The sequence below is a fragment of the Aquarana catesbeiana genome, linkage group LG10, assembly GCF_042186555.1.
Source record: "Aquarana catesbeiana isolate 2022-GZ linkage group LG10, ASM4218655v1, whole genome shotgun sequence".
Classification (NCBI taxonomy): domain Eukaryota; kingdom Metazoa; phylum Chordata; class Amphibia; order Anura; family Ranidae; genus Aquarana; species Aquarana catesbeiana.
The window spans coordinates 179,025,048-179,046,954 of NC_133333.1; the positions used below are offsets into that span (position 1 = coordinate 179,025,048).

General features: G+C 42.0%; 1 protein-coding gene across 7 annotated transcripts in view; it reads left to right on the forward strand.

Annotated features, from left to right (window-relative positions):
* PLCH2 (phospholipase C eta 2) overlaps window positions 1-21,907 on the forward strand; it is a 1,074,339-nt gene that overhangs the window by 925,541 nt on the left and 126,891 nt on the right. The window lies entirely within an intron of this gene.

A 21,907-nucleotide genomic window follows, 5' to 3' on the forward strand; every position in this document is an offset into this window, starting at 1 on the left:
CGGCACTTTACACCAAAAAACTTTGACTATCAATCATGTCCTTTACTCAAACAATTTTCCACATTTCTCAAAAGGCAGGCGCAGACTAACCTGAATCCCTTATTACACAAAAACACCTATAGTGTGGTAGTGTAACGTTTTGTTAAAAATAGTAAAAGTCCCATTCGTGTGCACAATGCATTTTCGTCCAATTATGGACTTATTCACAAACTCCTTAGAGATCTTGAAAAAGTTCATAATTGAGATCCTTGAAGATTGTAATAAAAAAAGAAGGCTGATGCCTTTACACAATTACAGAGAATCATGTGGTAGTTGGGAGGTGGAGCCTCTTTGCAGTGAAGCTACAATCCACAGAGTGGCAAGATTGTCTCGAACATGTCATCATGTGAACTCATTCACAAAATACAAAGGCTTCTGTGAATGGGCAGCAGAGGAGAGGGGCGGGCATAACAGTTCTAGCAATTTTACTCTTGAAGGAGCAGAGATCACAGAGAGTTATCTCCCTGGAGCACAATAAACCTGTCAGATGTAAATAATAGAGCTAAGTCTATGAGGCGGCAGGCACCTTGTTGGACTTAGCTCATGGTATGTGTGCAGTTTTTTCAAAGTAGCTGAATTCCTGGCGTTTTAGCTTTTAAATGATTCTAAAGAAACAAAAATAAAACAACAGAGCAGCCCCAATCCCCTTCTTTTTGGGCCCCCCGCAGGCAGTCCTGGGTCCTCCCCCTGCTGAGTGTCCCCAATAGCAAGCTTCTTTCTATGGAAGCACTCAAACAGGCTCTCTCCCGAGCCACGCTCCTGTGAATAGGCATTGTCACACATGGCTCGGCTCCACCCCTGCTCTCTCCTCATTGGCTTGATTGACAGCAGTAGGAGCCAATGGCTCCCATTGCTGTGTGACCCAATGAGGACAGAGACCTGAGAGAGCCACTTCTCTCATTCACATCGCTGGATAGAGATGGGACTCAGATAAGTAAAAGGGGGGGGGGGGGGGGCGCTGCACCCTGAAGGTTTTTACACTAATGCATTACTACAGCAGGAAAAGATTTCCCATTCTATGTCACAGCCGGAGTGTATCCTCCAGGAGTGCAATAATTTGTGTCATATATTAGCTTAGGATTCAGCTTAAACTTTACCATATTGAAAGCTGTTGCTCTAGATTGTAGCCGTTATTTTGACCTAAAAATAGTATTAAACCCTCTGCATTTTAACACAGCCTTTCTCAAATGGGGTGGTGTGGCATCCTGGTTGAGAGAGAGTGTGAATCAAGCTCTCGGTGTGCCGGCTCCACTGGTCTCAGCCCTGTATAGATAGATTGGTGGAGCTCTGAATTCTACATCTGCACACTGGGAACTCGATTATGGGGACAAGCAGAGCAGTGGAAGGGGGAGGCATCTCTTCGCCTTCCCTTGAAAGCAGCAGTGCAAATTAACCATTCACTCAGTCAGTGCGGGTGCAGATACATTCTGCATTTGGCTGTGTGTGTGTGTGTGTGTGTATGTATGTGTGTGTATGTGGGCGAGGGTTTGTTTGTGTGTGTGTATGTGTGCGGGGGTTTGTGTGTGTGTATGTGTGCGGGGGTTTGTTTGTGTGTGTGTATGTGTGCGGGGGTTTGTGTGTGTGTGTGTGCGAGGGTTTGTGTGTGTGTATGTGTGCGGGGGTTTGTGTGTGTGTATGGGTGCGAGGGTTTGTGTGTGTGTATGTGTGCGGGGGTTTGTGTGTGTGTATGTGTGCAGGGGTTTGTGTGTGTGTATGTGTGCGAGGGTTTGTGTGTGTGTATGTGTGCGGGAGTTTCTGTGTGTGTGTATGTGTGCGGGAGTTTGTGTGTGTATGTTTGCGGGCGTTTTGTGTGTATACGAGTGTGGGAGTTTTGTGTGTGTGTGTGCGGGAGTTTTATGAGTTTATGTATGTAGTGTGTGTGTTTATGTATATTAGTACAATATCCTGTAGATCAGAACTGCTTTTCAAACACAGCAGGACCGCTTTTTTTTTTTTTAGGGCTTGTTCACAATAGCGGCAAGGAATATTGCTCCTTTGAAAAGCGTTCCATGCTCTTCCCACTTTTTAGAGGCATTTGACAGGCAGTAAGGAGGCAATATGTTGCCTCCTTAGCACCTATTTAACACCCCAAATGCACGCAGTGGCAGCACAGCCCCATTTTTCTGAATGGGTCACATTCAGGGGGTAGTATTAATAAATTAATACATTGAGAACAATAAAATAAACATTCATCAGTAAACCATTTCTTTAAAATTCTTACCTCAGCACCTGCAGTTTACAACTTTCATTGCTGCTGGCTCCTGCTCGCTTAGTGCTGCTTCCCTGAACTTCCAGTCTTCAAAGAAAAGAATTAACAGTGGGTGCAGTCTCAAGCCAGTCTGTTACCTGGGGGAAGGAAGGGGGAAGAGGTGGGAGGAGCAGGGGATTACCTTGCCATCCACTCTATGGGGAAGTATGTTACTGTCGATGCCACACAGTGTGAGGAGACACAACTCTAGGCCCTGCACAGAAGGGTGGCTCCACATTATGCTGCAAGAGAAAGGAGTCACCCTGAAACAGGAAACCTGGGGCAACGGTCATGGCACCAACTTAAATAGGAGCATAAGCAAATATGTGATTAAAACAAGGGTTTAATATCACTTTAATCCATGTGTGGCAGTTGCAGTCATTCAGATTTCAGTTTACAGGACTCAAATAACTGAGTGATAAATTTTGATTGGTTACTATACCTTACAGCATATTATACAATGATTTTTTTTGCATATTGAATAGATATTTTGAATAGTTTCTATCCAAATACTCTACTACACAGTTCTTCACAAATTGAGCAGTGAAAACCCAATGCATTCTTTTTTATTATCCGTTTACTGGCTATATAACACATTTTCTTGGAATTCTACGTATTGTCGGTTGCTTAACAGGCCAATTATACATTTATTGGCTACATTGCTGGAGTAACAGAAAATGCAGAAGAGTGCTTGGCAATTAGTTAACCCTCAAATATAATGAGTGTAGCAGAGGAAGTTTATAGCTAATTTGGCTTACAGTGATAATGGTTCTTTGTCTTTTGTCCTTAATCATGATAAATATATTGTGTCTGTCCACATTGTCCATGCCAATTCAGCATGGCCCAAGCTCATGGAGGCTGATTAGAGTGCAGCGATATGTGGAGCCCTGTATTGGAGCAGCCCACACACTCTATCTCCGCTCAGCAGCCTCCAAATTATATGGTCATTTGCTGATTAATTAATGGACATGTTAATGAAGCTGCTAAATTATTTCTTCACATTTATGGAAAGTTGAGGAAACGAGACTGAATAGTTATATTTTGCTCCATTGTTTGACGATTATTATTTGAAGCTAGACACACAGCAGATATAAAAACACACATTTAACATAATTATTTATTCATTAAACCATCATTAAATGTACTGTACATTTAAATCTAACTAGTGTAAGTACCTGTTTATAGAGATGGGCCGAACACCCCCCTGTTCGGTTTGCGCCAGAACTTTCGAACAGTGCAAAAGTTCGAAGCCGAACAACGATCCCGATTAATGTCTATGACCCGGAAATGAAAAATTTAAAAGTATCAATTTTAAAGGCTTATATGCAAGTTATTGGGCAAACAAAGGGTATGGGGGTCTGGGTACTGCCCTGTGGGACATGTATCAATGCAAAAAAAGTTTGTAAAAAAGATCATTTTTAAATGAGCAGTGATATAATGATGCTTAATGTGAAATAATAAAAATGAAAAATTCCTTTAAAGATAGTGCTTGGGGGGCTCTTAGTCTGTCTGTAAAGTGGCGCATCTGTACCGTGTATAGAACCTGCTGCAGCAAAAATGGCATTTAACAAGAAAAAAAATGACATTTTCCCTGCAGGCTTTCTTTATTTTGTAAATGATGACTTGGTGAGCCAGTCTGTATCATGAGGCCACAATTTAGTGCACTCAGAACAAGATTATAGATTTTCTGAATACATTCTGGTGTCTGTTTTGCAGAGTTTGGATAGAAGTAACTTGTGTGGAAAAATTGGGGCTTTGGTTGTTGGTGGTGCCTTCACACCATAATCCTATAGAGGTACTCTTGATGAAAGCAAGAATTTGCCTTGCTGCAAAAAATGTATATGATATGCCCCTTTAAAAAGTGGCTGAGAAATTGGGCTTTAGGTGTTGGTGGTGCCTTCACACCATAACCCTATAGAGGTACTATTAATGAACGCAAGAATTGGCCTTGCCATAAATATTGAAAATGTATGCACCTGTAAACGGGTGCAGAAAAATTGGTCCTTGAGTGTTCACTGTGCTCATGAAACCTATACTCAAAAATTTCTTGCTGATAAAATCAACACCTACAATGCTAGGCAGTCTTGCACAGATTCCACATCCCAAAAACTCTTAATCGGCGACATTGGCATCAGGGGCTTGATAGCTGTTGCTGATCCAGGAATTATTCATTTTGATAAATGTCAGCCGGTCAACTGAGTCTGTGGACAGACGCGCTCTTTTATCTGTCACAAAACCTCCAGCAGCCCTGAATGCCCGTTTGGAAAGCATGCTGGATGCAGGGCAGCTCAACTGCATACTTGGCAAGTTCTGGACATTGGTATATTCTCATGACCCAGTAACCCAGTGGATCATAAACTGTAAAGCTCTCCATGTTTGTTTTTGTCCCTAGAAAATCTTCTACCATATGATGCAGACATTGCTGATGGGATGTGGAAGCTGGCAGCCCTGGCGCTGATGATTAAAAAAATTTTGAAAGGCATCACTGAGGCGGCCCCCTTCTTCACCGCTCCTCTTTTGACCAACAGAAGCCTCTAAACTAGCTTTTCCATGAGACTGTAACCTAGAAGAGTCTGAAAAGGCATTACGTAAACTCTGAGACTTAAAAGTTCTGAGACTTTCCCCTTGTAACAGTGGTCAAGGAGGGTTGCCAACCAATAATGATCCTTCTCCTTGATGCCACAAATTCTTGGGTGCTTTCGCAGGCTTTGAAGCATAAGGGAGGCCATGCACCCCAAGTTTGGGGAGACATGAGAAGCAGAGTCCTTGGGGTCACTTAGGATTACAGTATCTGGAACTGCCTCCCCCCAGCCAAGTACTACTACCAAAGGTTCAGGGGATGGAAAACCATCTCTTAAGGTTTGATGTATGTCTTCCTCTGCTTCAATGCCTCCAAAACTACCAGAATGCTTCTCCTCCTTCTCCCTCTCCTCTTTTGTGTTCTGTGGCGATGCAAAAATGGTATCTGCATAAAGCGGGCCTTGAGAGGAAAGAAAGTCCTCTTCCTCCCACTGCTCTGCCTCGAGTTCCCTGTCCGTAATACCACACAGAGTTGCTCCAGCAGGAACGCAACAGGGATTGTGTCACTGATGCATGCATTGTCACGGCTACAGTGCATGCATCCAGCAGCCATTGGCATGGGGAAAAAAAGCAGAGCTGCCCTGAAACCTGTCATGTCATACTCCCACAGATACTCGCTGATGGCTCTTTGCTGCATTTGCAGATGCTGCAGCATTGCCAAAGTTGAGTTCCACCTGGTGGGCATATCACAAATCAGGCGGTTTACAGGCAGGTAGAATTCCAGCTGAATTTCAGCCAACTGAACTTTGGCTGTGTTTGACTGGCTGTGTTTGACTGCCTGAAATGACTACAGACTCTTCTGGCCTGCTTTTGGAAGATCTTGCAACCCTGGGTACCTGTTTAAGAAACGCTGCACCACCAAAGTGACGACATGTGCCAGGCATGGCATGTGTCAACTTTCCTTGTCGAAGGGCAGACAGGAAGTTAGTGCCATTATCGCACACCACCATTCCTGGCTCAAGCTGGCATGGCACAAACTACATCTGGGCCTGCCCCTGCAGAGCTGAACGAATCTCTGCTCCAGTGTGGTTCCTGTCCCCTAGACAGACCAGCTGAAGTACTGCATCGCATCTTTTAGCTCGTTGAACAGCCGCTCGAATGCTTAGGGGGTACTGGTGGTTCATAGGACAATTAAGCAGAGGAGGGCATGGAGGAGAAGGCGGTGGAGCTGACAAATCATCACCACCAGCTGTATAGAGATGTGGCGGCAAAACAAGCTCCAAAACTGAGCCCTGTCCTGCATCCTTCCTAGTTGCAAGCAGAATTACCCAGTGTGCTGTGAAGGAAATATAGTGTCCCTGGCAATGCTTGCTGGACTATGTGTCAGCAGTAAGGTGGACCTTGATGATGACTGCCATGCCCAATGATGCCACAACATTGCCTTCCACGTGATGGTACAAAGCTGGAATGGCCTTGCGTGCAATGGGCGAACAGCTAATGTTCGGGCCAAACTTTTGCTCGGCTCAAACTGTTCGCCCAACACTACCTGTTTATACCCACTTCTTGTAATTCATAGCAATGCATAACAACACTGGGGAAAGGAGGTTCAGTGTAGCTTTTATGTTTTCCATAGAGTAGTAAACACCATATGCATGCTGACAGGTGGACAGAACACAGAGATGACCTCAGCCATTCTCCAGTCAGCAGGCTGGGAGTGCACCCTTGACCAAGCCCTATTGCAGTAGAGAAAAATGAGGTCACAGACTTAGCTCTTCTATCTGATAGAAAAATATAGTTTTAGACTAATCTCTTCACTTGCTGCCAAATCGCATATATGTAAGTTATTGTGTTCAAATTGTTATACCGAGGTTATGGCTGCAGTTGTCAGCCATAACCCAGGTATCAAAATAAAAATTGTGCCCCTCTACCCCTGTGCTCGCACGCAGGTCATGCATGCATTTCTAGATTGTGTTCGCACCATACGTGAAGTATCGCCTCAAGGGTTCTAGTGGAAGTAAGAATTCAAGCTCTAGACCTACTTTGCAACTCTAAACTGGTAACCTGTAAAAATTTTTAAAGCGCCACCTATGGAGATGCTTAAGTTTGTCGCCATTCCGCGAGCATGCTCGATTTTAAAGTGTGACATGTTTGGTTTCTATTTACTCAGCGAAACATCCTCTTTTCTGCTTAACCAAAATTGGGTTACATATTGTGTTTTTTTTTTTTTGGGGGGGGGGGGGGGGGTTGCATTAAAATGAATTTATTTTTTCCCAAAAAAATAAAAATGTGTTTAAAAAGCCACTACGCAAATACCATACGTTAAAAAATTGCAGCGTCCCCAGATTTATTCTCCAGGGCCTCTGCTAAAAATATTGATTATATATATATATATATATATATATATATATATATATATATATATATATTCTATATATATATATATATATATATATATATATATATATATATATATATTCTCTATATACTGTTTGGGATTTCAAAGTAATTTTCTAGCAAAAAAAATACAGATTTTTACATGTAAACAATAGGCCTGTTCTTCAAATCTTTAAAGTGGGAATCCCAATAAAAGCATCCTTTCTGACAGAAGACTGTTAAATAGGCAGTTCTCTAAAGAATCTAGAGCCCATAAACATGGCTCCAGTCCCAAAAAAGTCAATGATATTGGAAGAAATTAATCAGACTGATTATTGGTCTCCAGTACCAGTTAATTAGTTCTCTCATATAGGAAAAATTCAAGGCATCTGAGGGTCCAAAGGGATCCCTTCATCAGGGCTTACAAAATGCCATGCCACATTCTAACATTTTATAAATCCTGATAAGGGGGGCCCTTTGGAAACCCAGAAAACATTGGCCCTTTTCCTAAATGTGGAGACTATTACTGGACACTAATAGTCCATCTACCTCTTTCCTCCCAAAGTCTATGACCTGGCTATTCTCTTGTGTGGATCACAAGATTGGCAGAATGTATCTACTCACAAAGATAGCAGTAGTGTTTAAAGGATTTGCTGGAGGTGTTGAGTCGGTTCCTGAATTTCTTGGCAGAGGGCAAGAAATGTATGCTAGAGTGCCCAGACTATTCAGGAAGCTCAGGAACCTGGTTTGGGCAGACACATGAGGATGTAAAGTGCCCTGAAAGAGTATTCACACCCCTTGAAATTTTCCACATTTTGTCATGTTACCAAAAACGTAAATGTATTTTATTGGGATTTTATGTGATAGACCAACACAAAGTGGCACACAATTGTGAAGCGGAAGGAAAATAAGTGGTGCTTAAACTTTTTTACAAATAAATATCTGAAAAGTGTGGCGTGCATTTGTATTCAGCCCCCATTACTCTGATTCCCCTAACTAAAATCTAGTGGAACCAATTGTCTTTCAAAGTCACCTAATTAGTAAATAGAGTCCACATGTGTGTAATTTAATCTCAGTATAAATACAGCTGTTCCGTGAAGCCCTCAGAGGTTTGTTAGAGAACTTTAGTGAACAAACAGCATCATGAATGCCAAGGAACACACCAGACAAGTCAGGGATAAAGTTGTGGAGAAGCTTAAAGCAGTGTTAGCTTATAAAAGAATATCCCAAGCTTTGAACATCTCAAGGAGCACTGTTCAACCCATCATCCAAAAATGGAAAGAGTTTGGCACAACTGCAAACCTACCAAGACATGGCCGTCCACTTAACCTGACAGGACGGGCAAGGAGAGCATTAATCAGAGAAGCAACCAAGAGGCCTATGGTAACTCTGGAGGAGCTGCAGAAAGCCACACCTCAGGTGAGAGTATCTGTCCACAGGACAACTATTAGTCGTGCACTTCACAAATCTGGCCTTTATGGAAGAATGGCAAGAATAAAGCCATTGTTGAAAGAAAGCCATATGAAGTCCTGTTTGCAGGTTGTGAGAAGTCATGTGGGGACAGAGCAAACGTGGAAGAAGGTGCGCTGGTCAGATGAGACCAAAATTTAATTTTTTGGCCTAAAAGCAAAATGATATTTGTGCCGGAAAACTAACACTGCACGTCACCCTGAACACACCATCGCCACTGTGAAACATGGTGATGGCAGCATCATTTTGTGGGGATGCTTTTCTTCAGCAGGGACAGGGAAGCTGGTCAGAGTTTAAAGGAAGATGATGGAGCCAAATACAGGGCAATCTTAGAAGAAAACCTGTTAGAGTCTGCAAAAGGCTTGAGACTGGGGCGGAGGTTCACCTTCCAGCAGGACAATGACCCTAAACATACAGCCAGAGCTACAATGAAATGGATTAGATCAAAACACATTCATGTGTTGGAATGGCCCAGTCAAAGTCCAGACCTAAATCAAATTGAGAATCTGTGGCAAGACTCCAATCTGACAGAGCTTGAACTATTTTACAAAGAAGAATGGGCAAAATTGTCACTATGTAGATGTGCAAAGCTGGTAGAGACATCCCCAAAAAGACTTGCACCTGTAATTGCAGCGAAAGGTGGTTCTACAAAGTATTGACTCAGGGGGGCTGAATACAAATGCACGCCACACTTTTCACATATTTATTTTTTAAAAAAATGTGAAAACCATTTATCATTTTCCTTCCACTTCACAATTATGTGCCACTTTGTGTTGGTATATCACATAAAATCCCAATAAAATAAATTTACATTTCTGGTTGTAATATGACAAAATGTGGAAAATTTCAAGGGGTGCATGTTAATGGTGGAGGAAGTTGTCACTGAAATAAGTTTCCCTATTGGAAGATTTACCCATGCCTAAAATTCTTGTCGCCCAAAAAGACAAAATTTAGGTGCCGCTCAGGTAGAGAGATAAAGTCCAACTGGACCACTGTGAGTGCAGGCAGGGACAGGGAGCTCACCCTAGCTCCAAGCTGGTGCAATGTCAAAGGAAATGATCCATAAGCCGCTCATCGTGAAGCAGACCCATGTGCATTAAGTGAGATAAATGGCAGCCTCAGTCCAGAATCCAGCCAGGCCATGCCTCCAACACGTTTTGCTCTACCCCTTGGAGATTAATCATGGGGATGGGAGTTCTGAGCATAAGGGGGTGTTTATGTATGCATATGTAGCAAAGTCTCTGGCCTTGTCCAGTCTACTGTGAACTTTCCAAGCCAAAGATAGCTGACATCCTTCTTTCTGTATGTGGTGGGTTGTGAGGCATAGTGGGTGCAAGGTAGACAAAGTTATTGGGTGCCAGACACTTCTTGGATGTAAAAGAGGTTTTTATTTCTCTTTTTGTATTTTTGGGGGGAAAGAGGGTTAGGGCCAGGACACCCATAGATAGTTGCCAATTTGATTGGCTGATTCTGAGACTTCAATAAGAGAACAGCCATGCAGGGAAAGGCCCCAACAAGAAGCCACATCTGCACTTGCAGGAATGCTGTCTCCTATGGTAACAGTCTTTATCAGTTCCTAACTAAAACGTAACAGTTGTTTCAGCTCCAGTACAACTGCCTCTTGTAGTTCTTCAGCACTGAGCTCCCGGTCTCTCTCTAGACCCTCTGATTCGCTGACTCTGAATACCTTGAGCTCCTCCAAGGTTGGTGGTGGTATCTCCATCAAGCGTCACCCCCGTTTCTCTGCTGGGTCCCTAGCTTGGCACTCCAGATACTTCTCAAGCTTCACCCCTGTTAACCGGCGAGGTCCCTGGCTCGACTCACAAGTCTGCTCTGCAAGCGTCCCCTCCGTGGGTTGGGTCCCTGACTTGATCACCGCCTGAAGTTTCCCGATTCTCCACGGTACTCTTTTAGTGTGAATATGGTTCAGGTACTTGCTTCAGTTACTCACTGTGGTCCCTGGTAAGGTGGTTGGTCCCCTTGTGCCGACAGCTTGCCTTCTACCTCCGACCACTGACAGGTTCTCCAGCTGGCAGAACCGTCACTTCCGGTTGAACTGCAAGCCGCAGTCTCAACCCTGCGCTGCCCTCTTACTTCTGGATAGGGCCTCACACAGCCTGGCAGCCTGATGCCCCCGGGATAGGCCGAATCTCCATCCTGGCAGCCCGGGGCTTACGACACATGTCCACCCAGACAGCCATCCAGGTGGCACAGAACATAGATCCTCTGACCTCACCTGAATATATAGGTTCTCCTAGCAGGCCAAGGGATTCAAGAAAACACCTGCCCATTGGCTGAGATACCCTATATACTCATAACCTGACCTTGGGTTGCCCTTCTCATATCTAGTACCACCAAGTACCCGGCCACCTAATGTTAGAAGAGAAAGGTGCAACAAGGCCAAACTTAGGGAGAAATCAAATCAATAGATCTCTATTAATCGACCAAGATAACTACTCTTGGCAATACATTTGTGAGGAGCTCCCTGACTAAACCCCAGGGTGCTACACATATATATGTACATGCACTTTAAAAATAATGACAATTAAATAGATTACTGTCTATTGCACATTGCTATTTATATTATAAGCCTGTAGGTGTGGCAAGTCTAAGCTTGTGAAAATGGGAAAAGACTTTTGAATTATTGAAACACTTCTACATTTACATATATTCCCCTGTTGTGCTTTATTTCCAGGCTTTTAGTTTTCCTTTTTCATCAGATCAAATGCATAGGTAGCACTCCCTAACACTCGCTGTTTGACCGTATGCTTAGTACCAGGGAACCCAAGGGAGGTTTGTAACACATGGATAATGAAAGTTACATTATTCTCGTCTTTTTTATATTTTTTTGTCCTGACAATATAATAAGGCGTGATCAGCACAGTTCTGCATGATTATGCCATACAGGGAAATTTGGCCCCCCGGGTTATCTCCTCTCTACCCATTTACAGTGGAGAAATTCAGTGTTAGCCATATCAATTTGCACATTCTACTACACTAGATAAGGCAGTTCTACAGTCATGTTCTCTGAGATGTTCTATCCGGTATGTAGTGCCTATGAGGTGCAAAGAATTTCCAGATAATCTGCTGTCTGCATCAGTAAAGGGATCTATAAAATAATGATGCTATAATAAAATGCTATACTGTTGATGAATACACAGGCCTCCTTTTGTAATGTCATCTTGAAAAAAAAGTAACATATCAGTTTTTAAAGGATAATAGTGCTTATATACAGTTATCCTTTAAATGAACTTTGCTGATCGCAGAGCTATAGGACTGACTCAGCAGGGGGCGTAATGGACATTTGCAGGGAGGCCACTGCTTCCTACAGAGAGCAAGGCTCCTTCTCTGCAATTTATTGGCTAGTGACAGACTTTTCTACTCAGGCTCTGATTTCTAAAGAAAACAAACTGTACGTCTTTGACCTTAATTTGTTATGGCACATTTAACCTTTTTATTCAAGCCTTTCATTGCCACTGGCTTAAAGTGGTATTAAACCCCAAAGCAACCAATTCTTAAATGTGGTGGCTGTATGTCTTTTCTAGGCGTACTTTCCTTTCATTTCACCTGATGATCTGGCCAGTAAATCTGTTGTTTTTCAAAAGAAAAAACGCTCTGCAAATGTATCAGTTAACCTCCCTGGCGGTATGATTATTTCGGATTTTAGGTGCTGAAAGCGGTACAATTATTTTGCATGGAAATTTGGTGTTTTATATTGTAGGCCTGTAATTCTTAACAATAACACACTTAAATCTGTCCAAACAAGAGTCTAGTAGATATCCCGGGTATGATGAAGTTTGAAACACAAAAACATAAATTATAATATAATAAATAAATATAAATATTTAAAAAAAATAATAATATAATAATAAAATACATTTCACCACGATTCACTATCGCTCAATTCTGCAAGTGTTCTAATTTACTATCGCTGTTTTCTAGCTGATCTAAAGCCACTTTTAACATAAAGGGACACTTTATGGTTGCTATGGATAATCTCCAGTTTCCAAGCAGAAAGAACAGTATATATCATATAAAACTGCATGCAGGGCATGGGCCAAAGCGCTGGGGACAAAAGGGATGTGAAATAATTTCATACAGTACTGTATGTGTTATGATTTTTACATTTTTTTAATTTGCCGCCAGGCTCCGCCCCGTGCGTTGCGCCGCTTGCAGGGAACGGAGCCTGGCACGGAGAGGCTTCGGAGGAGACAGAGCCCACGGACACTGCTGGGGGGATCCTGGGGACAAGGTAAGTAACGCCGCACCAGGATCCTGCAATGTAATCCCGAGTGTGGCTCGGGGTTACAGCTAATGGGACTGAAATTTAACCCCGAGTCACACTCGGGATTACCGTCAGGGAGGCTACAGAGGAACTGCAGTCTGCTCACATAATTTGTAATAAAAACATCTTTGCCATTCTAAAGCTTCCCTCCAACCACTTTGCATATTATTTTATATATACTGTGATTCTGTACTTTCCAAATATGCTGCAGAAATCTCCCTCCACTGAGTCTGGCTGCAACCATTTTAACTGTGGGCAGCTGAACCTGCTGCCTGTTCACTTCCTGGATTTGCACAGACACACAGAGGCACACCTCCAGCTCTGCATCTCTCCTTGGCCCTCTTATAACTCATCCCCCCTCCCTTCCTAGCAAACTCTCAGGAGAGTGTGAGAGAGAGAGCTGTGCATGATGTCATCAGCCTAGGCTTTTTACCAGACAAGAAACAGGAAGTGGGCTTTCTAAGGTATTTACTGGCAGAAATTTTTTTTTTACTATCCAAAGTTAAAACAACAAGGAAAGAAGATTTAATAGATGGAAAGTTGAAAAAATGACTCAAGTTACGCTTTGAGTCTTGAGACAAACCATTTAACACTTACTGGGGTGTTTACAATGATTGGCTTTTATTCATGTAAAACCTTTATCCCAAAAGGAAGGAAAACTGTTGCTGAAAGTGTGTGTGTAACTGCAGTGTTAGCTGGAGTTTGGCTTCAATTTGTTAGAAGTACTGTCAGATTTAGATACGCTAACACTCCCCTCTCCCCGATTAACAATGCTGCTGTCCAAAGGTGCCCCTTGTGCTCTTTCATCCAGAGTGTAGGCACACTGATACAGGAATTAAGAACACAGATAATACCGGCTCTAAGGCTCAAAACAATTGTAAAATAGCAGCTGACACAATATTGTAGGCAACAATATGAGCAAAAATATGAAAATAGTGCAGCGCTAATAATTATAAACCTACATAGACATATTAAGACAAGTGGAAACACCACAATAAAGAACAAACAGATGGTGCAAAGCAGTTAGAGTTGGTCAGATAAGTCCATAGAGTCCTTGTAAGAGGACCAGTAGTTGATGGTGGTCACAAAGATGTGATACTGAACGAAGAAACCTTCACCTTCAAACCACATAGACAGCCTCTTACCATAAAGATTTGACCACCAGGGAAAGGGATGGCCAAAAAGGCGCAGTTATATGTCAACTCCAGGAATGGACCATCTGCCAACTTCTACCACTTGTGTCCTACTTCTCAGACTCCATGGTAATCTGACCCAGTGGTCAACAGTACTCCCAAGTAGATGATAATCAGAGATGGAACATAACCATCTCACTATGAGAGAAAATCAATGAAACAAATGTAAAGCCCCTCTGCCCCATGTATGTACAACTATGAACATAAACATGCTAGTCAGGTGCACCTAAAGTACACCCAAAAATGACAATTGGACACACTAGAGTGAGTGCAATACTTCTAGGGCCATCATTCATGTTTATTGCTAAAACCGTGGCTGTAGGCTTTTAAATCATCGCCTATGGACAACTTTGGGTACCATAGTTTGTCACCATTAACTGGTGTGCGCAATTTGACATTGACATTTTGGTATCTATTTTGGGCACATATCTATTTACGCTAAGCAACCCCATCTTTTATACTTTACCAAAAAATATTGGAAACTATATTGTGCACTAAAATTACCTTTAGTGTATAGATTTGATAAACAGAATTTTAAATAATCATCAGGCCTAAAATATGCAACATATGTGCAAAAATGGCTCTGGCCTTTTAGTTGGGCTTTACAATCAAATTTCCCAACATTTTTACTCTGAGATGAAAACAGAACGCTAAATGTTAATATCACTTCAGCTTTTGGTTTGATACCTGGGCCTTGCTCTGTTCCTAATAGGTTATAAGAGCACTAACAGGTCGTAAAAGCTTTTAGGGCCCATTCACACTTTGATGTTCTTTTGCAATACATTTTGAATAAGCTACCAATGCAGAAGAACAGATCAAATGATGGACATACAGCATATTTCTGATGCAGCGCACCAAGCACGATCGTGAGACGTTATGAGGAGTCTTTCAAATTGAAAGTTATTGCATCATGCACACACATATAACATTAGCATGCATTGCAGTATCCCAAGAATTAATACATCACACTGCATTGCAAAAAGTGTGTTAACCCTTTGTAATGTGCCTTAATGGGAGGAATAAGTGCTGAGCCGACAATCTTTATGCTGACCCCAAACAGGCAGACCATTGCATGTAGATGCTATGTACTCTCTACATTTTTGCTTTAGAGGTCAGAGAATAGGGTAAGGGAATACACACTAAAGGGGAATGTATCAAAACTGGAGCAGCCAGAATCTGGAGCAGCTGTGCATGGCAACCAATCTGCTTCTACCTTTGGCCTGTTCTGTTAAGCTTTGAAAATGAAAGAGAGAAGCTGATTGGTTGCCGTGCACATCTATATAAATAGATGTATAAATAGGATGAATACAAAACATATCTCTCAGTAAAATATATCCCTAGGGGGCAGCATCTTCATTAACAAGCTGTAAAGCAAAACCCAATGTACAGTATGTGCGACTTTAGGTATGCTTTCCCAGGTTTACTTAGTGATAATGGAAGCCATTGAATAATAATAAAGGACATACATTTTATTTGGGTACAGTGTTGCACGACCGTCAACCATGCAACTGGCAGTTAAAGTAAGGCAGTGTCGTATCGCAAAAAATGGCCTGGTCATGAAGGGGGGTAAATCTTCCAGGTGAAGTGGATATAACATGAAACACTATTCCCAGCTGAAAGATATACTTCAATAAGGCTAATGTTAGGAAATATTCCAGAGTCCCTTTCTGATACTATGGCCCAGAGATTGTGTGCCCAGATGGATGACCCCCATGCTCATCTGCTCCAGATTCCATAAATTACCCCAATTGTTCTCTTCTATAAAATGTGTATGTACACACAGCATTATACTTCCAATATGCATATAGTGCTATATTTTAAATGGATGTCTATACATACTTACCAACCTTTTTACATTTTCAGAAGCTTTTCAAGGAAACTGGCCAAATATACCTATAAATTCCTTTTTTGTGCTAGACTGCAGATAAAAATGGCAAAGTGCTTAAAGGATTTTCTGAAAGATGCAGGTAGCAGACTTATGAAGACTGTAATGATTTAGCTGTAGGGTGCTGTCCTATATAATGCTTCTCAGTCAATGGGAGTTTCTTTGAATATAACAGAAAAAGTGAATAAAAACAAGAAATTATAGTCAATGCAAACCCAATTACTAAAATCGCACATTTAGTATATTTTGGCATACTATTATGATTTAAAGTCATTTTCAATTTAAAAAAAAAAAACAAATTTAAATTATTACCTGCTGTTAAGATGTAGACATTTTTTGTTATAGGGTGACAACATTATGTCCCTGTCGCCCAGTTAAACTCTTGCATTGTCACTCTGTCACATGCTTTCCTAATGGAGACCCCAAGTAGTTGTTCCAACACATATTGCACAGGCATGGCCCACTGTTGTCACTGTCAGTAAAACCATCCTAAGAAATGCCATGCAGTCATTGCTAGAATACATATAGACTGATAATGGCAGCAAAGAGATGCAGCAAAAGAGTATGTGGAAAAAGGGAACTTGTTTATGCTATTCAGTTAAGAGTTGACACATAATTTAAAATAGTGTGTTATATGCTGCTTGTTTTTGTTATATACCCCTAGGTAGCTTCAAGTGCAGATTTACCATTTTGCAACTTGTGTATCTAAGCTTGCAGATGTGACCTCATCCCTGATTATATCTTCACGTGTCCTACAAATTTACTCTAAGGAGGTTTAGCACTGTAAATGAGCTGAAAATGAGATGCATTGCCCACGGCATTTTCGCTACGGCCAGCTTCTGGCTTCATTCCAAATGGTTCAAATGCAATCTGGATGAATCTGCAGGTAGATCTCCACTTGCATTTATGAGGAAGGAGTAATTTAATGACTTCTATATCGACCATCCACTCCTATGAGCAATAGAGATCTAATCAGGTTCTGCCCAGTGAGGATGATAATGCAGAGCTTCGGCATGTGTTAGTAGAGTTGCTTGGGTTTGAGTCTTCTATTTTTGCCATTTAATTGCTATCAGGCTCTAGAGAGATTATCACATTATGCTGTGCTCTTAATAATTCAGCTTGTTGGTGTTCTGTCTAGCTGAAGGAATGTTGGGCACATAGCCCGCCACTGAATTGCCCACATCGGTTGAAACATCAGGTTCACACAGCAGTTATTGGGAGGCTTCTGCAGATTAGAACATCACTGAAGTGCATCAAACCCTGCATCTGGAAAATAAAATCCAGAGGGAATAATGCTCTATAGACACTAAAAGAAATATATCCATTACAAGTGATCTTCATGCAGATGTAGAAAAAATATGTATACTTTATTCTGTTTATCCAAGTTGTTAAAAACTTGTTTATTCAAAAATTCTTTCTTCCAAATTCAGCACATGGGACAGTACCTACATTCAATGAGAAGTGGCTCTTGTGCTGCTGGATCTTTCCTTTATCATCCCATCCTCCTTCCATGGAGCACTTTTTACTGATGGAAGCTAGAGTACGACTTCTATGAATGGAGCAAAGTGACAGAAAGTGCTGACATTGTGCATGCCTATGACAGGTCCCTCAGCTCTATTAACCCTCACAACACCAGAGGAATACAACTGCAGGGGTATAGGGGAGAAGGGAGAGTGGTACTTAGTTTCAAGGAGAAGGGTCCCTACACTTTGAGTATAAGTACTGTCCCATGTGCTGAATTTTTTATTATTCCTAATTTGACTAAACTTAAGCTTTAAAACATGTATTTGCTTTGTAAAGTCCTGCTAGTATAATTCACTGCTACATTGTATTGTAACAATTCCTGATATGTTTAACCTTTGACTGTGGAAATTATACTGTTAGAGCAGTCTACAACGTCAAACAAACTTTTAGATGTCTTCTGCTATGGGAAATGTTAGAGGGTTAAATCACACACAAACACATACACACAATATCTCACAAAAGTGAGAACACCCCTCACATTTTTATAAATATTTTATTTCATCTTTTCATGTGATAACACTGAAGAAAGGACACTTTGCTACAATATAAAGTAGTGAGTGTACAGCTTGTATAACAGTGTAAATTTGCTGTCCCCTCAAAATAACTCAACACACAGCCATTAATCTCTAAACCGCTAGCAACAAAAGTGAGTACATCCCTAATTGAAAATGTTCAAATTGGGACCAAAGTGTCAATATTTTGTGTGGCCACCATTATTTTCCAGCACTGCCTTAATCCTCTTGGGCATTGAGTTCACCAGAGCGTCACAGGTTGTCACTGGAGTCCTTTTCCACTCCTCTATGATGACATCACGGCGCTGGTGGATGCTAGAGACCTTGCGCTCCTTCACCTCCATTTGAGGATGCCCCACAGATGCTCAATAGAGACGTGCTTGGCCAGGCCATCACCTTTACTCTCAGCTTCTTTAGCAAGGCGGTGGTCGTCTTGGAAATGTGTTTGGGGTCGTTATCATGTTGGAATACTGCCCTGCGGCCCAGTCTCCGAAGGGAGGGGGCTCATGCTCTGCTTCAGTATGTCACAGTACATGTTGGCCTTCATGGTTCCCACAATGAACTGTAGCTCCCTAGTGCCAACAGCACTCATGCAGCCCCAGACCATGACACTCCCAGCACCATACTTGACACACTTGTCTTTATACTCCTCATCTGGTTGCCACAACACATACTTGACACCATCTGAACCAAATACGTTTATCTTGGTCTCATCAGACCACAGGAAATGGTTCTAGTAATCCATGTCCTTAGTCTGCTTGTCCTCAGCAAACTGTTTGCAAGCTTTCTTGTGCATAGTCTTTAGAAGAGGCTTCCTTCTGGGATGACAGCCATGCAGACCAATTTGATGCAGTGTGCAGCATGTGGTCTGAGTACTGACAGGCTGACCCCCCACCCCCTCAACCTCTGCTGCAATGCTGGCAGCACTCATACGTCTATTTCCCAAAGACAACCTCTTGATATGACGCTGAGCACGTGCACTCAAATTCTTTGGTCAACCATGGCGAGGCCTATTCTGAGTGGAACCTGTCCTTTTAAACTGCTGTATGGTCTTGGCCACCGTGCTGCAGCTCAGTTTAAGGGTTTTGACAATCTTCTTATAGCCTAGGCCATCTTTATGTAAAGCAACATCTCTTTTTTTCAGATCTTCAGAGTTCTTTGCCATGAGGTGCCATGTAGAACTTCCAGTGACCAATATTAGAGCATGAGAGTGATAACATCAAATGAAACACACCTGCTTCCCATTCACACCTAAGACCTTGTAACGAGTCACATGACACCGGGGAGGAAAAATGGCTATTTGGGCCCAATTTGGACATTTTCCCTTAGGTGTGTACTCACTTTTGTTGCCAGCGGTTTAGACATTAATGGCTGTGTGTTGAGTTATTTTGAGGGGACAGTAAATTGACACTGTTATACAAGCTGTACACTCACTACTTTACATTGTAGCAAAGTATCATTTTTTCAGTGTTTGTCACATGAAAAGATATAATAAAATACTTACAAAATATGAGGGGTGTACTCACTTTTGTGAGATACTGTAGGTTGAGTTGGATGGAACCCAGTCTTTTTTCAAGCCAACTATGAAATCATGTCGTAGGTGGGGAATGTGGTCCACCCGGGATTCCTGCAAGGAGGTGACCGTTATGAAAATGGAATCTCCCTGGTCTCTGCCCTTAGGTTTGCCTGTTAAAGTGAAAGTAAACCCTCCTATCGTTTTCAGCCAAGGAAGCTGCATCTTGGCCTCTGTTTAATCTTCAACTGCCATGATGCTGCACATCTGATCAGTTATGGCCCCAGCCATTGGATAATTTTACAGTTTGGTTAAGAGCACAACCAATTGCATTCCCAGCACATGCCAGAAATGTAACTGTTTTTTGAAACCGTTAAATTGATGTGTTTACTTCCGCTTTAAGAAACTGTTGATGTGCAAGCAGATGGCAAAGAGCTAAATGGATAGACAAAAGCAGAACTTCACAGCCTAACCTCAGGATACAAAGCCAAGGCTTGATTCAAGAAAAGAGACAGCTAGGTAACAAATTCTGCAAAACAGACCAGGGTGGTATTTAGAACAGCCAAAATTGCTCAGACACTCTTGGTACATTAAACAGAATTGATATAGCTGAATGTTGACTTCATAAGCACCTTAAAGCCTGCCTGAGCGGCATTTTCATTATCAGCCAGTAGGTGGGGCAGCTTTGTGTAGAGACACTAAATCCAGTGCAAGAAACGGTTGTAGGCAATGGAGAAGGCTAGCAAAGAAGCTAGCTATCTGTTCCTGAAAGTTGATGTTATACAGTGCAAGTAAATCAGGCTGTTTTGCCGTGTAAAATGCTATTCAATATAAATTTAGGCACTGGAGCTTGACTGAGAAGAGGTTTTAGGTGGTTTTTAGGAGTCAAGAACATAAGGAGATCTTCCGCAGTTTGGTCATACTCTTCCATAGTGAACCACAGTACTGGGTGAGCTGAATTTCAAATATTTTTCCCAGTAAAGTTCATTAGAAATACTATGTTAACATTTAATTGTGATCAGTAGACAGCTGTAGACAATACCCTATGGCAATGAGTTTATTTGCTCCAGTGAAGCAAAAGTGATAATTCAAAAGCCAAAGCAGACATCACCCAGCAAAATAAATCCTGTTATTTGTATACTAGCTCACTGCCCTTACATACAGTGCCTTGCAAAAGTATTCATCCCCCTTGGCATTTTTTGTGTTTTGTTGCCTCACAACCTGGAATTAACATGGAATGTTTGACGATTTGCATCATTTAATTTACAGAACATGCCCACAACTTTGAAGATTTTTTTTTATTGTGAAGCGAACAACAAATAGGACAAAATAACAGAAAAAGTCAATGTGCATAACTATTCACCCCCCCTAAAGTCAATACTTTGTAGAGCCACCTTTTGCGGCTATCACAGCTCCAAGTCGCTTTGGATAAGTCTCTATGAGCTTGCCGCATCTTACCACTGGGATTTTTGCCCATTACTCCTTGCAAAACTGCTCCAACTCCTTCACGTTGGATGGTTTGCGCTTGTGAACAGCAATCTTTAAGTCTGACCACAGATTTTCTATTGGATTGAGTTCTGGGCTTTGACTAGGCCATTCCAACACATTTACATGTTTCCCCTTAAACCACTCAAGTGTTGCTTTAGCAGTGTGTTTGGGGTCATTGTCCTGCTTGAAGGTGAACCTCCATCCTAGCCTCAAATCACACACAGAGTGGTACAGGTTTTGCTCAAAAATATCCCTGTATTTAGCACCATCTTTCCCTCAACTCTGACCAGTTTCCCAGTCCCAACTGCTGAAAAACATCCCCACAGCATGATGCTGCCACCACCATGTTTCACTGTGGGGATGGTGTTCTTTGGGTGATGTGATGTGTTGGGTTTGCGCAAGACATAGTCTCATCAGACCAGAGCACCTTCCTCCATACATTTTGGGAGTCTCCCACATGCCTTTTTGCAAACTCAAAACGTGCCATTTTGTTTTTTGCTGAAAGTAATGGCTTTCTTCTGGCCACTCTGCCATAAAGCCCAACTCTATGGAGCGTACGGCTAATTGTCATCCTATGTACAGATACTCCAGTCTCTGCTGTGGAACTCTGCAGCTGCTCCAGGGTTACTTTCTCTGTGCTGCCTCTCTGATTAATGCCCTCCTTGCCCGGTCCATGAGTTTTGGTGTGCGGCCATCTCTTGGCAGGTTTGCTGTTGTGCCATGTTCTTTCCATTTGGTTGTGATAGATTTCATGGTGCTTCTAGGGATCATCAAAGATTTGGATATTTTTTTATAACCTAACCCTGACTTGTACTTCTCAACAACATTGTCCCTTACTTGTTTGGAGAGTTCCTTGG